Source organism: Saccopteryx bilineata, chromosome 2, assembly GCF_036850765.1.
Source record: "Saccopteryx bilineata isolate mSacBil1 chromosome 2, mSacBil1_pri_phased_curated, whole genome shotgun sequence".
NCBI classification, from domain to species: domain Eukaryota; kingdom Metazoa; phylum Chordata; class Mammalia; order Chiroptera; family Emballonuridae; genus Saccopteryx; species Saccopteryx bilineata.
In genome coordinates this window covers 330,692,311-330,705,603 of record NC_089491.1, presented here as the reverse complement: position 1 = coordinate 330,705,603, position 13,293 = coordinate 330,692,311, and the positions used below count along the sequence as shown (strand labels likewise).

The 13,293-nt window shown below is 34.5% G+C and overlaps 1 non-coding gene across 1 annotated transcript; it reads right to left on the bottom strand.

The window, feature by feature from the left end:
- Positions 1 to 12,704: 12,704 nt before the first annotated feature.
- On the bottom strand, positions 12,705 to 12,844 carry LOC136327502 (small nucleolar RNA SNORA20). Its single transcript, XR_010729705.1, has one exon. It is a non-coding gene; the product is annotated as a small nucleolar RNA SNORA20 (small nucleolar RNA).
- Between the last annotated feature and the right edge of the window lie 449 nt (positions 12,845 to 13,293).

Below are 13,293 nucleotides of genomic sequence, written 5' to 3'. Positions count from 1 at the left end.
GGAGTGAGATCAATGGAGAAGAATTACCAACAGACTATACACCAACATTTGTGGCGCAATTCCAAACAAATGCTCAAAGAGCACAATGGGACAATAGGTGAAGGAAAGCAATTAAACATTGTGCTTTGCAAAACCATTTAAACCTTTAAATTTATCAAGTGAGATGGTTATATTTTTATGAGTGTTAATTACTTATTTTTGTCAATAACAACAAGAAGCTAGTTGGCATTGTTATTTCAACTTGAAGGATAAAGTGCTAAATCAGTAATGTGTTTTTAATGAACTAATACCAGGTTGCATGTTTATATAACAATTACACCATTTAGTAATATTTAAAGTTCACTGACAAGAAATATCATGTAGTAGTTACTTATCTAGGCACTGAAGTGTTCTTGTCTTGGTTCAAATAATTTTCTCCCTCAAGAAAAAAAAACATTATTATATGAAATGTAATGGAGAAAAAAATATAATACCAATGTTATAATTAGTCTTATCTGTTTTTTTTAATCATCAGAACACTGTATCTTTAAAAGAGATTTTAGCACAAATGCATGTCATTAGTGCTTTATGCTCCATGTAACATAGGAGGTAATATATAAGTTGCTTGGAGGTAAAAATTTGAAAATAATTTGACCATTAAAATATATAAACCTAGAGGTTTCACTGTTCTCCATAAAAGTTAATGAAACAGTTCCTTTTTCATTGGAGTTCATGTAGAACACTAGATTGATCTATATTCATATTTTCAGTGAATTAAATATTTACTAGTTACTAAAATGGTGCTATGAGAGCATTATTCGGATGATAATTTTTTTTTTCTGAAGTGAGAAGTGGAGAGGCAGAGAGACAGACTCCAGCAGACATGCGCCCAACCAGGATCCATCCGCCGGCATGCTCACCAGGAGGCAATGCTCTGCCCATCTGGGGCCATTGCTTCATTGCAATCAGAGCCATTCTAGCACCTGAGGCAGAGGCCATGGAGCCATCCTCAGCGCCTGGGCCAACTTTGCTCCAATGGAGCCTCGGTTGCAGGAGAAGAAGACAGAGATAGAAAGGAAAGGGGGAAAGGTGGAGAAGCAGATGGGTGCTTCACCTGTGTCCCCTAGCCAGGAATCGAACCCAGGACATCCATAGATCAGGCCGACGCTAACGCACTGAGTAAACTGACCAGGGCCTTGGATGATAATGTTAAAAAAAAATGAGGGAAATGTGTACCATTAGATTAAAAGTACATTCAAATCTACAAAATTCTATTTGCAGAATTTATATTAAAAGGCAACAGATGTTCACAAAATGAGAAACAAAAACAGGATTAGGAATGGCAGGATGACATGCTTGTATGTCAATGAAAATCAATTGTCTATTCATTGACAGAAACCTAGAAAACAAAACGAAGCTCTAAAGATAAGTGTTTGCAAGGTGTTCTGGAGAAAGGAGCCCAAAGAGCAAGAATTTGGCAGTCTACCAAACACTGCACGAGAGTCTCTTGTCACGCTTGGCGAATCACCGCTTCCCTGATCAGCTGCGATATTCCTGGCTATTTATTCCTCAGGAATAGATGCCCAGGTTCCCCTACCAAGCAAAAAGAAGTTATGTGTTTTTACTTATTCTACATCTTGCCCTACTAGAAGAGAAAAGGATTGTCAGAGATACAAGTAATGAATCTACTCACTGGGCAAAAGCCACTAAATTCATTAATCTTGTCATGTATACTTTATTTCCATGTACATTCAAAATGTGCAAGGCAGATTTTCATTGAATAGGTTATGGTGGATATAAGGCAATGTGTTCAAGATATTTTCCTAGACATTTAGGAAGCTGTATGTCGTAACATCTTTACAATTAGGTGAGTAGAAGTGAAGGCTTTTCTACGGTGAAGCTCTATCAAAGTAGCTTGTGCGATTTCAGGGAAGTCAGTGAATGTCCCTGTCTGACAATCAGGCTTTACCAACCCCACCCTACATGGCACAAGAACATCTCACATTGTGTAGTAGAGCCACAAGGTCTACACTGTAGGACAGCTGACCCGAGGAGTGGCCCAGACCTGCTGTGGACTTTATATAAGATCCAGAACTAGATTACTATAAATTGTGTGAAAAATAGAACATTTTCTATTGCTCATGTTAAAATTATAAACAGAAAGAGCTAATATTTTTGCTGTAGTATAAACAACGGAAAAGAAACCAATATTATTATGAATAATTCAGTTCTGTTAGATTGTAATAAAAACTATGATGAGTGTGTAGATATATATTTATCCTTTGAATTCTTTTTCAGACTCTTCAGGTACTTTAATGAGTGACATTAACTAGATCTTACATAAAGCATTTTCTTTTAACTATTTGGTAGAAATCATATACATGTTCTAAGAGAAGTATTTTACTTTTACACCAGACCAAAAATGAAGTTTTGCTTTTTTTTTTTTCTCAAATAGACAGTTACATTTTTACTAGATACAATAAGGTTTACTAAAATGAGTAAAGGATAAATTTCTAAATAATACACTTTGATAAATTATATTTAACAACTTTGAGAATAGATTCTAGGGATATAAATTGCTAAAGTAAACAGACTTTCACCTGGGAGGGTCAAATATTTTATTTTCATCAAAAGCTGTTATATAGAGAGCAAAAACCTTTCCTACATACTAGCAATCAATGTAAATATATCTAGCATTGAGCATTAACTTACAGTATTTCATAAAAACTCTTTTCTGTCCCTTTATCAGCATCTGCTTCCCATACAATAACCTAAAACTTGATATGTGAATTGTTTCTTAAGGATCATAGTATTAAATAGCAATGCAAATAGCTGACTAAAACAAATTGTGTTAACTGTACATATATTTTGTGCAACCACTCTTTAAGCCAATATACCATAATGCATTTTGATCATAAATATTATTTTTAAAAGTCATTTGTATTAACTTTTCAAAGGCACCAGATATGTTTCTCTCTGCCATCTTGATGATGTCTGTCCGAAAGAAAATCATCTATTGCCATATATACCTCCTTCTTTTTGTTTTTCTTTTTTCCAAGTGAGAGGAGGGGAGATAGAGGGACCGAATCCTGTACACATCCAGATTGGGATCTACTAGGCAACACCCATCTAGGGCTGATGCTTTGGCCATTTGGGGCCATGCTCAAAACAGAGCCATTTTTAGTGCCTGAAGGGGAGGCTCCATGGAGCCATCCTCAGTGCCTGGGGCTGATGCACTCAAACCAATTTAGCCATGGTTGTGGGAGGAAAAGAGAGAGAGAGAGAGAGAGAAGGGGGAGAGGAAGGGTTGGAGAACCAGATGGTCATTTCTTCTGTGTGCCCTGACAAAGAATCAAGCCTGGGACTTCCACACACCTGGTCGACATACTACTACTGAACAAAATGGCCAGGGCCCAAGTATCCCCTTTAATTGGAGCATTCCTTATTATTAGAAATGCTGATCAGTGAAAAAAGAAAAAAACAGAAATCACATTATCTCAAACTTAGGAGTTAATTTTCTGTCAAATTATCTAAAGTTTAAGTATGTATGCTTATACCAATTGTACTCTACATTGATAGACTATAAAAGTCTCTTACATCAAAGGTGCTATACAGAGAATGAAAAGATAAGCTTTAAGCTGGAATGAGCTACTTACAACACATATGATCAGAGAAATATCTGTATCTAAAATATATATAAAGCATCTACAATTCAGAAAGTTCAATAAAATAATAGACAAAAGAAGATAAGCACAGATATTTCACAGAAGAAATAACACAAATCAGAAATAAATATATAAATATCAATTATATAAAGTATAAATTAAAATCACAGTGAGATACCTATTTTATATTCATTCACTTGTCAAAAATGAAAAATTCTTTAAATAATTGTAAAGGTGAAAAGCAATTGTGATCTTTAAATAAAATAGCTAAATAATTAATTGTTAAATAATAGCTAAATAATTATTAAATAATTTAAAAGAAATAATGCAAGTACTAAAGGTAATATAAATATCAAAATAATTTAAAATAAACTATAAATTGAGTGTTATCAGACTTGCCATCAGCAACACTGAATGTGGCACACCACAACCCTTCAGCATTTTGAAAAAAATGATTTAAAATTGACAAATTCTTAGTCATATGTAATAATGACATAATAAAAAATAGTTTTAAAACAGTCCACATACTTTTTAAAATAAATTATTTGTGGAGGATCTTTTAAAAATTCATCAGTAAACAAAGAAGAGGAAGGGAAGAATTCAGTGAAGAGTGGATCAAACTCAGGAAGGCAGTGGTGAGATGATTCGGATTGACGTTCTGCAGAAGGTTTAGAGAGTAACCAGTTCAGACAATAACTAAAAAATGCAGGAGCTTGGTAACTTGAAAATAATACTGGTAACCAGGACAAAAAGATAGCATTTCATGTATGGATATCATGACTTGGTCATAAAGGCTTATTATTTTAAAAATAAGATAATTAAAAACTCAGAAATAATAGGGCACTTTACAAAGAACCAAAGACAAAGAAAAAGCAAATTAAAAAGTGTCCTGTGTCAGCAATTGATAGAATATTAAGAGAAGTGAATCTATTTGAAATTAATCTGACATGAATTCCACTTAGAATAGTCCTTGGTTAGAGGCACTGAGCACAAAGAACATGTACTACTAGCATACTTTTTAAATAAACATAATACTGTAAATGCTATTTCTTCTTTTCATTTTTGTTTTACTTAGCCTAAGGACAGTGCCTAAATATATTGGTATGTGATTTTCAGATTAAAACGTAAATGATATCAACTTTTAAAACGTAAAAGGGAAAGTGATATAACATACAGGATTGAAAGTGGAGTAAAATATAGAACTACTGTTACTCTTATTTTAGAAATCAAGAGAATAATAATATAAATAAAAACAGGAGTGTTAATATATTTTCTAAAAATTTAATGCTAATAGCAAAAGAATCAAGAATACTAATCAAGAATAAATGTTATTTATTAGTAAGAATGGGAAATAGTCAAACAAATTATTCAAGTTCTCATCTTTTGTGTTAAAAATGAATAGATATCATGTAAAGTTCTGAGTAAAAATTAGAGATATGCAAAATAAACCATTGGTTCTAACACACCTACTACAGAATCAATAAGTAGGAACTTTTTGGAAGCCACCACCCAAGATGGCAGCCATAGAGCCTTACGTCCTATTATTCATGTTGCTGTGTAGTTTTCTTCCACATTGAATAGAGTTGACATATTTGATATACTACTATGGAAAAAAATAGTAGCTTTCAAATCTATATCCTGAAAGACATTGGAGTTTACACTTTCTTCTGTTGTATCAGTCACCTTGGAAAAGCCAGCTGCCATGTCATGAGGACACTTAGAAAGCCATGTAGAAAGGGCCATAGGGTGAGGATCTGAGCCTCCTTACCAACAGCCATCATCAACTTGCCATTTATTATGTCATTATTTCGGGGACTAGAAGGATTCCAAGTGGTCCAAACTAGTTAGTTATAACCTCAGCTAATAATAAAATGTTATTTTGCAACTCTGAGCCTAATGTTTATATCTTCTCTTTGTCCCTGGAGAACAGTAAGGATAACTGAGACAAATAAAGATCCAGGTATTACATAAATCCCTAAAAAATTACCCACCTCATTTTCACATTTATTGTTCATATGTTTTAGTATTAAAACATTTGTAATTCTTGATAGTCTATAAGCATAATAAATTAAACATCTATCAATACTTGCAAATAATTATTTATATTTTGGTAATATTATTTTAGGTGTTACTGTAAAATATATTTATGTGTGGAGCAATTCTTTCATTGTGAGAACTCTAAAACAATCTTCAGACACCTTCAGCATAAGCTTGAATTTTTTAGATGTTTATGACATGACATATGAAAGTTAACATTTCATTCTAAATTCAGGAGTAGTTTTTATTTATCCTATTTTAGACATATACATTGATATTATAAAAAGATGTAAGAGTTGTTATAAAACAATGGCTATATAAGTGAAAATACAATAAATCTAGGTGAATTCCTTTCAGGTCACTAAATAATGGGGTTTGAACATCTCACTTTACTGCAATAAACAAAAACAAATAAAATACCTACACTGGCATCTATAGTAGATAAGTGGCTGATCAGATCATATATTTTGATTTATACACAAGCAACAAAAATTTCTCTTTCAGAAATATGTCTAAGATCCTTATGCTGAAAAGTGAAAGATAAATAAGAAACTTTTAACGGTACCACTAATGCAAAAGTTGGACCAAATAAAGCTTTTAAAATGTAATCTGAGAAAAGGAAAAAGAATTTTAAAACTTTCTCATTTTATTCACTAACATTTGTTCTTATTAATCTCACTTAACTATTATAAATAATAATTTTAAAATATTAAAATCTTATAAATGACTCAAATATTAATTTAAAAGTAGAGAAAATAAAAATTATAGTTAAAAAATTAAAAAGGAAAGTATTCACATGGAAAATTAAACCTAGTAAATATGGAATATATGAAAGTAATTACAGAGCATGTGCTACCCAAAATTTAGACATATTTTGTTTTGGATGAAAACATAAAATATAGTAGAACCCCCAAAAGAGAGGTCATTTATATATGTAAACATTACTAACATTCTAGAATCCAAAGCACCAAATGAGTTTACAGGTACTAAAGTATGAACATTTAATTCTTGGAGACAGAAACAATTATATGGATATAGTTGTAAGCTATGGAGAATCTCAATTTTCTCACTAAATTTATTTAAAATATAATTATGGAAGTCTATGTATGGACTTGACTTAAGCTATATATAACACTAAGAAGTCTACATACACCCATTTGGAAGTGCAACAGAACTCTAAACAATGAGTATTTTCTAAACTATAATATAACCTTCCACTCTAACGTTGCCTCTAGACTCCTTTAGCTTTTGCATTTTTCTACCTTGAATAGAAAGAGTGAAGGGAATCACCAGATTGCCTTTGCTGGTGATTTGGCACCTGTCCTTTCCATCAATTTCGATTTCCAATTAACTTCCAAAGCTATCCGACCATTCTAAGTGTCGCTCAGTCCAGACTCAGCATCATCTCTTTCTGGTTGATGTTTACATTTCAACCAAATCTTTTTACCTCTAGAAAAACCCACTCCAGGCTACAGTCCAAATTATCCCTTGAAAACATAAACATGATCATACCATCCCCTAATTAAAGTGTTATAATTGTTTATTTTTCTAGTGCCTAGTTCTCTTTGGCCAGATTCCTTAATTTTGTTCACAAGTACCCACATGGTTTAGTCTCGTACTCTTTTTCATAACTTATGATTTAGGTGCAGTTACCCAAGTGGGCAATGCTGTATTTAAACCCAGATTATTAATTTTGTACTCTCTCTAACTACAAAACTTTATACCCCTTTAATAGACCTACCCTCTAGAACAGGGGTCCCCAAACTTTTTACAGAGGGGGCCAGTTCACTGTCCCTCAGACTGTTGGAGGGCCGGACTATAAAAAAAACTATAAAAAAATCCCTATGCACACTGCACATATCTTATTTTAAAGTAAAAAAACAAAATGGTAACAAATACAATATTTAAAATAAAGAACAAGTAAATTTAAATCAACAAACTGACCAGTATTTCAATGGGAACTATGGGCCTGCTTTTGGCTAATGAGATGGTCAATATGCTCCTCTCACTGACCACCAATGAAAGAGGTGCCCCTTCCCGAAGTGCAGCGGGGGCCGGATGAATGGCCTCAGGGGGCCGCATGCGGCCCGTGGGCCATAGTTTGGGGACCCCTGCTCTAGAACCTACCTAAATTCTCTTTTTTTATAAGTAGTGTGCATGTGTGCATGTGTGTTTGTATGTGTGTTTGAGAGGGAGAGAGAGAGAGAGAGAGAGAGAGAGAAATAGGATGTTCTAGTAATTAAAATTCTATGATGATGTGCTAATATTTGATAAATTTTTATGTTTGTAGCATATTAGTTCATTTGATTGAGTCAGTTTTTCCTGTCCTATTTAGTTTCCATTTTTTTTCTTATGCATTGCTTCAAATATGTATCTATCATAATTTTTTCTTCTAAGATTTTATTTATTGATTTTACAGAGAGAGGAGGGGGAGGGTGCAAGAAGTATCAACTCATAGTTTCTTCACTTTAGTTGTTCATTGGTTGTTTGTCATGTGTGCCTTGACTGGGCAAGCACAAGATTTCGAACAGGTGACCTCAGTGTGCCATCCACCGCCCCACCACAGACCAGGCTGACTTTTCCTCGTATTTTGCTTCATCTTTGTACATGTCATTACAGCTAGCTTTAATTACATTTCATCACATTTCAAAGCAGTTGTTTTGAGAGAATTAAACCAATAGTTAATTTCATTTAAATAAAATATGTTCTTTAGATGTTGAGAAAACTGGTCTCAGGAGCTCAGTGGTTTTCAGAGTATTTTGCAAATGTACAAAAACTACCATAATGACCCCAAAATATATAACGAGCATCAGTCAAAATAATTATGTCTTTTTTTGTGTGTGACAGAGACAGAGAGAGATACAAAGAGAGGGACACATAGAGACAGACAGGCAGGAAGGGAGAGAGATGAGAAGCATCAATTCTTCATTGCAGCTCCTTAGTCTCCTTAGTTGTTCATTGATTACTTTCTAATATGTGCCTTGACTGGGGGAGCTACAGCAGACCAAGTGACTCCATGCTCAAGCCAGCAACCTTGGGTTCAAGCTAGCTATCATGGATTGTGTCTGTGATCCCATGCTCAAGATGGTGAGCCCCTGCTCAAGCTGGATGAGCCTGCGCTCAAGCCACAACCTTGGGGCTTTGAACTTGGGTCCTCTGCGTCCCAGTCTGACACTCTGTCCATTGCACCACCATCTGGTCAGGAAAAAATATTTATGTCTTATTCAAATAGATCTGATTAGTTTAAAATAATAAAACTTGATACAATGCAAATTGATCACACATTAACTTTGTGTTATGTGACCTTCTACAGCAAAGGAAAAGAAACTATATTATATGATACTCTGTTGAATGGAACGAATTATTTTTAATATGCAAAAATAATGTTTTGCAACCTTCGCCCAATGTCAAAAGAAATGATCAAGATACAAAAATATCAGTTTATTTATTTATTTTATTATTATTATCAACCATCTTGCAAACTTTTCTGTAAGTTTCATCTTGAATTCATGTCTTGTCCTATGCATTATCTCATAGTTATAAATTTAAAAAAACTTTTTTGATTACTTGCAAGTAGTTCCAAATTTCATTTGCCATACCTTTGCAGCTAATTTCTAAACCTAGATAAATTCACAAAAGTGTTATCCCTGGCCCTCTATGCTGCCTTAGAAACAAACCTTCAAAATCTCTTGCTTGAGGCCCTGGCCGGTTGACTCAGTGGTAGAGCATTGGCCCAGTGTGCGGATGTCCTGGGTTCGATTCCCAGTCAGGGCACACAGGAGAAATGACCATCTGCTTCTCCACCCCTCCCTGTCCTTTTCCTCTCTCTCTCTCTCTCTCTCTCTCTCTCTCTCTTTCCTTTTCTTTCTCTCTCTCTCCCCCTCTCCCCGCCGTAGCCATGGCTCAAGTGATTGAAGCACATTAGCCCCAGGTGCTAAGGATGGCTCTGTGGAGCCTCTGCCTCATGTGCTAAAAATAGCTTGGTTGTTAGCATGGCCCCAGATGGGGGTTACCTGGAGGGTCCCATTCAGGGTAAATATGGGAGTCTGTCTCTATCTTCCCTCCTCTCACTTGGAAAAAGAAAAAACAGAAAGAAAATCCCTTAACTGAGATTTGAAATATTTTCTATCTTGTGTCAGTACTTCTAAAAACGTAGTCATTCCAAAATGCTGTAATAGTTCTCCGTGTGCCCTTCAAAACTCTTCAGCTATTCTTCTTTTTTAAAAATTTTAAATCCAAATATTTTATCAAGGTATACAAAAATCCCTAGACAACTCATCCAGAACTGGCCTCTGTTTCTCTCACCTTCCTCACACTCAGTGCTCAGTTACGCACAATTAATTGACATTTACCAAAAGCTTTATTACTTTTTCCCTCTCCTCCCCTTCCTTCCCACCAGAAAACTCCATTTAGAAAATAAGAACTTCAATCTTTCTCATGATGTTTTTCTATTCCACCCCAAATGACCTCACTGCAGCAGAATTCTTCCTTCCTTCCTGGGTCTTCTTTTGGCATTTTGTGTAAGCTTCTATTTAACATGGTAATATTCTCATTGTTGATCTTCCCACATTAAACTTTCAAGATAGGGATCACACCTTTATATCGTTCAAGCAACATTTACCCAAAGGCTCTGTCATGTTGTAGAGATTCAAAGATATAAAACACCGCATGGGGCCAAAGAAAAAAGTTGCAAAACAGAAAGACAATTATAGGAAAATATAAATTTGTATGATAGTAAAAGACTTAGAGGTTTATAGGATCATGACTGAGACATCAAAAAACACTTCCTAGAGCAGATAACATTTGCGCTGAAATGTAGTCATTCTTGTCTTCATTACCAAATACAATGTCTCAATTAATATTGAATTTTTAAAAAGCTAGAATAAAGAAGCACGGTTTATAGAACGCTTTACCTTTCCATAGATTGTCTCTGAAAAGAAGCAATATTTTGTTAGTTGTGATCTGAATGGTGGCTATGACTTTGCAGGTGAAAGCTCACATTCTTTAAAAAAAAAAAAAAAGTTGCCTAAATTCACAAGCTCTCACTCAGAAATGACTATCAACTTTGAGTTACTTCAGACTAACCTGTTATAATGTTATGTATTTGGTTTTGTTATAGATGCTTCATTTTAACACTGTTAGCCTTATGCGTTTCAGAAATGTGAAAAGAAGAACCTGTTTATTTTTCTAACACTAACTTTAGACTGTGCCCATATCGATTCTTTCTTTGCTTGTTGATTTAAAAAAAAAAATAGAATCAATTATTCTACACACTCTCCCCCTGACTGCTCAGTTATTCACAAGAGAGCAATGCATCATGCCTAGGAGCCACTAATTAATACTCCCACAACAGAGATGGATGGGTCACGCACCTTCTTGGAAAGTAGCCTAAGTCTCTGGACCTGAATTGTCCTTAGTCATAAAAATACTGTCACTATAGATTAAGTGTCACTAGATAATTCTAGCCCTTAAGCTTCTGGCAACATGCCAAATGTAAAAACCATTCATTTAGCTACAATCACAAATACAAGAACTGTATTCAAAATTTGTATGCTGTTAAAACTGTTTCTAACACTCAACTGGTGAGTCCATCAGTTCCTGACAAATGATTACATCACTTATTCATGTGTGTGTCAAAGTAATACATCACCTTCCCTCTGGGGAGCTCATTGTACTTCCTGGCAAACCAATATTATATTCTACTCTATTACAGACAGGAAAATTAAAAAGGAGAGAAAAGGCAGATGTTGTCAGTGGATAATGAAACAGTAGATTCTAAATTAACTTCTGGTCAGAAGACAAGAGACAAAAGAAGTTTGTCACAGGAGGACTTATCTAGGGGTTTTCATAAATATATTGTGGCTTCAATCAAATATCTTGTTGTGGTTATTTTGCTTTTTTTTTTTTTTAGTATATAACTGTTGGGTATTTGGGGGGTAATGAAAATTTTGTAATGAATGCAGTAAGCTTTCTCTCCCTGCCCTACAGAGTATGTAGACAGGAGCTGAATGCTAGTCTTCTAATGGGGGGATTCCTTTCTGATCCTTTGGGGGGAAAGGTGGTGAGTAGGAATAATGCTAAATTATAAAGCTCTAGCAAAATATTGGCCAGGCTCTAGTAAAATAACTTTTGATTCTTAAGGTAGAACTGTTTTTATTCTTCTAAGTAACAAAACTGTTAGAACACTGAAAAGAATATCCCATAATAATAAGCATTGTAATATAATCAATACATGCTATTAAAGTCAAATGCCTAAACAATTTCCAAGATACAGTTGGATAGAAACCAGAAGTAGAGGCAGGAATGAACAAACAAATGAGGACTTGGCCTTGGTGGAATATACACAGTAAACTGATCATTGGGTGAATAGTTTATTGAAATAATAACAGGGCTATTACCCCTAGGATCTTTTAATCCCACTCTCTAGATTTTGATACAACGGGAGGGCAAGTCCAGGCTAGATCTGTGTTGTTCATGTGGTTTTACCCTAATTAGCAGAGTGTCTGGCACTTCAGAGAACAAACAATTAAACATGTTTTTAGAAATATCTTTTGCCTGACCTGTGGTGGTGCAGTGGATAAAGCATCGACTTGGAATGCTGAGGTCACTGGTTCAAAACCTTGGGCTTGTCCGGTCAAGGCACATAGGAAAAACAACTATTATGAGTTGATGCTTTCCACTCCTTCCTCCACCCTTTTATTTTATCTCTCTGAAATCAGTAAAAATAAAATCTTAAAAAAAGAAATGTTTTCTATAATAAAATATGGAACAAATTTCTTTATACAATAACAGAATAAAGTCTGTTTCTTTCATCCATCTGATTCATTGTTTTTCTTCTGAGAAACTAGAGACGATGTACAACATGTGGTTATTTCTTGAGTCTCCCAAGGTACTACTTCAAAAAAATTTAAATGTTTTTAGTTTTTCAATGATTTTTTAATCATTTCAAAATATATGAGATTATTAAGACAGTATGGTAAAATGCATGTGTTAATCATCAGTTCTTTTTTTTTTTTTTTTTAGCAATGTCTAGGCCATGTATGCAGAAGAGATTTAAAACGGTTATTCCATCTCAATTTACAATGGCCCAATGTTATTTTATCCCATGTGTATAACTGCTTATATCACTGAAAAGACTGTCATCAGTTTTTAAAACTGGGCTTATGTGTTGACTGTATGACAAAACCACTGACCTGACCTGTGGTGGCGCAGTGGATAAAGCGTCGACCTGGAAATGCTGAGGTCACCGGTTCGAAACCTTGGGCTTGCCTGGTCAAGGCACATATGGGAGTTGATGCTTCCAGCTCCTCCCCACCTTCTCTCTCTGTCTCTCTCTCCTCTCTCTCTCTCCCTTTCTCTCTCCTCTCTAAAATGAATAAATAAAATAAAAACAAAAAACAAAAAAACCACTGAATGACAATTTATAGTTATCTTTTAAAGATAGATGTAGAGGAGTCATTTATTATTGTTAAATTAATGCAATTAGATAAATGTGGAAACCTATTATACCTACACAATTTTACACTTATGCCAGATTTCAGATGCTTGGGTCTATTTGGTTCCTCACATCACCAAGATTAATTTTTATGATGATTTAGGATGGGCTAATTTA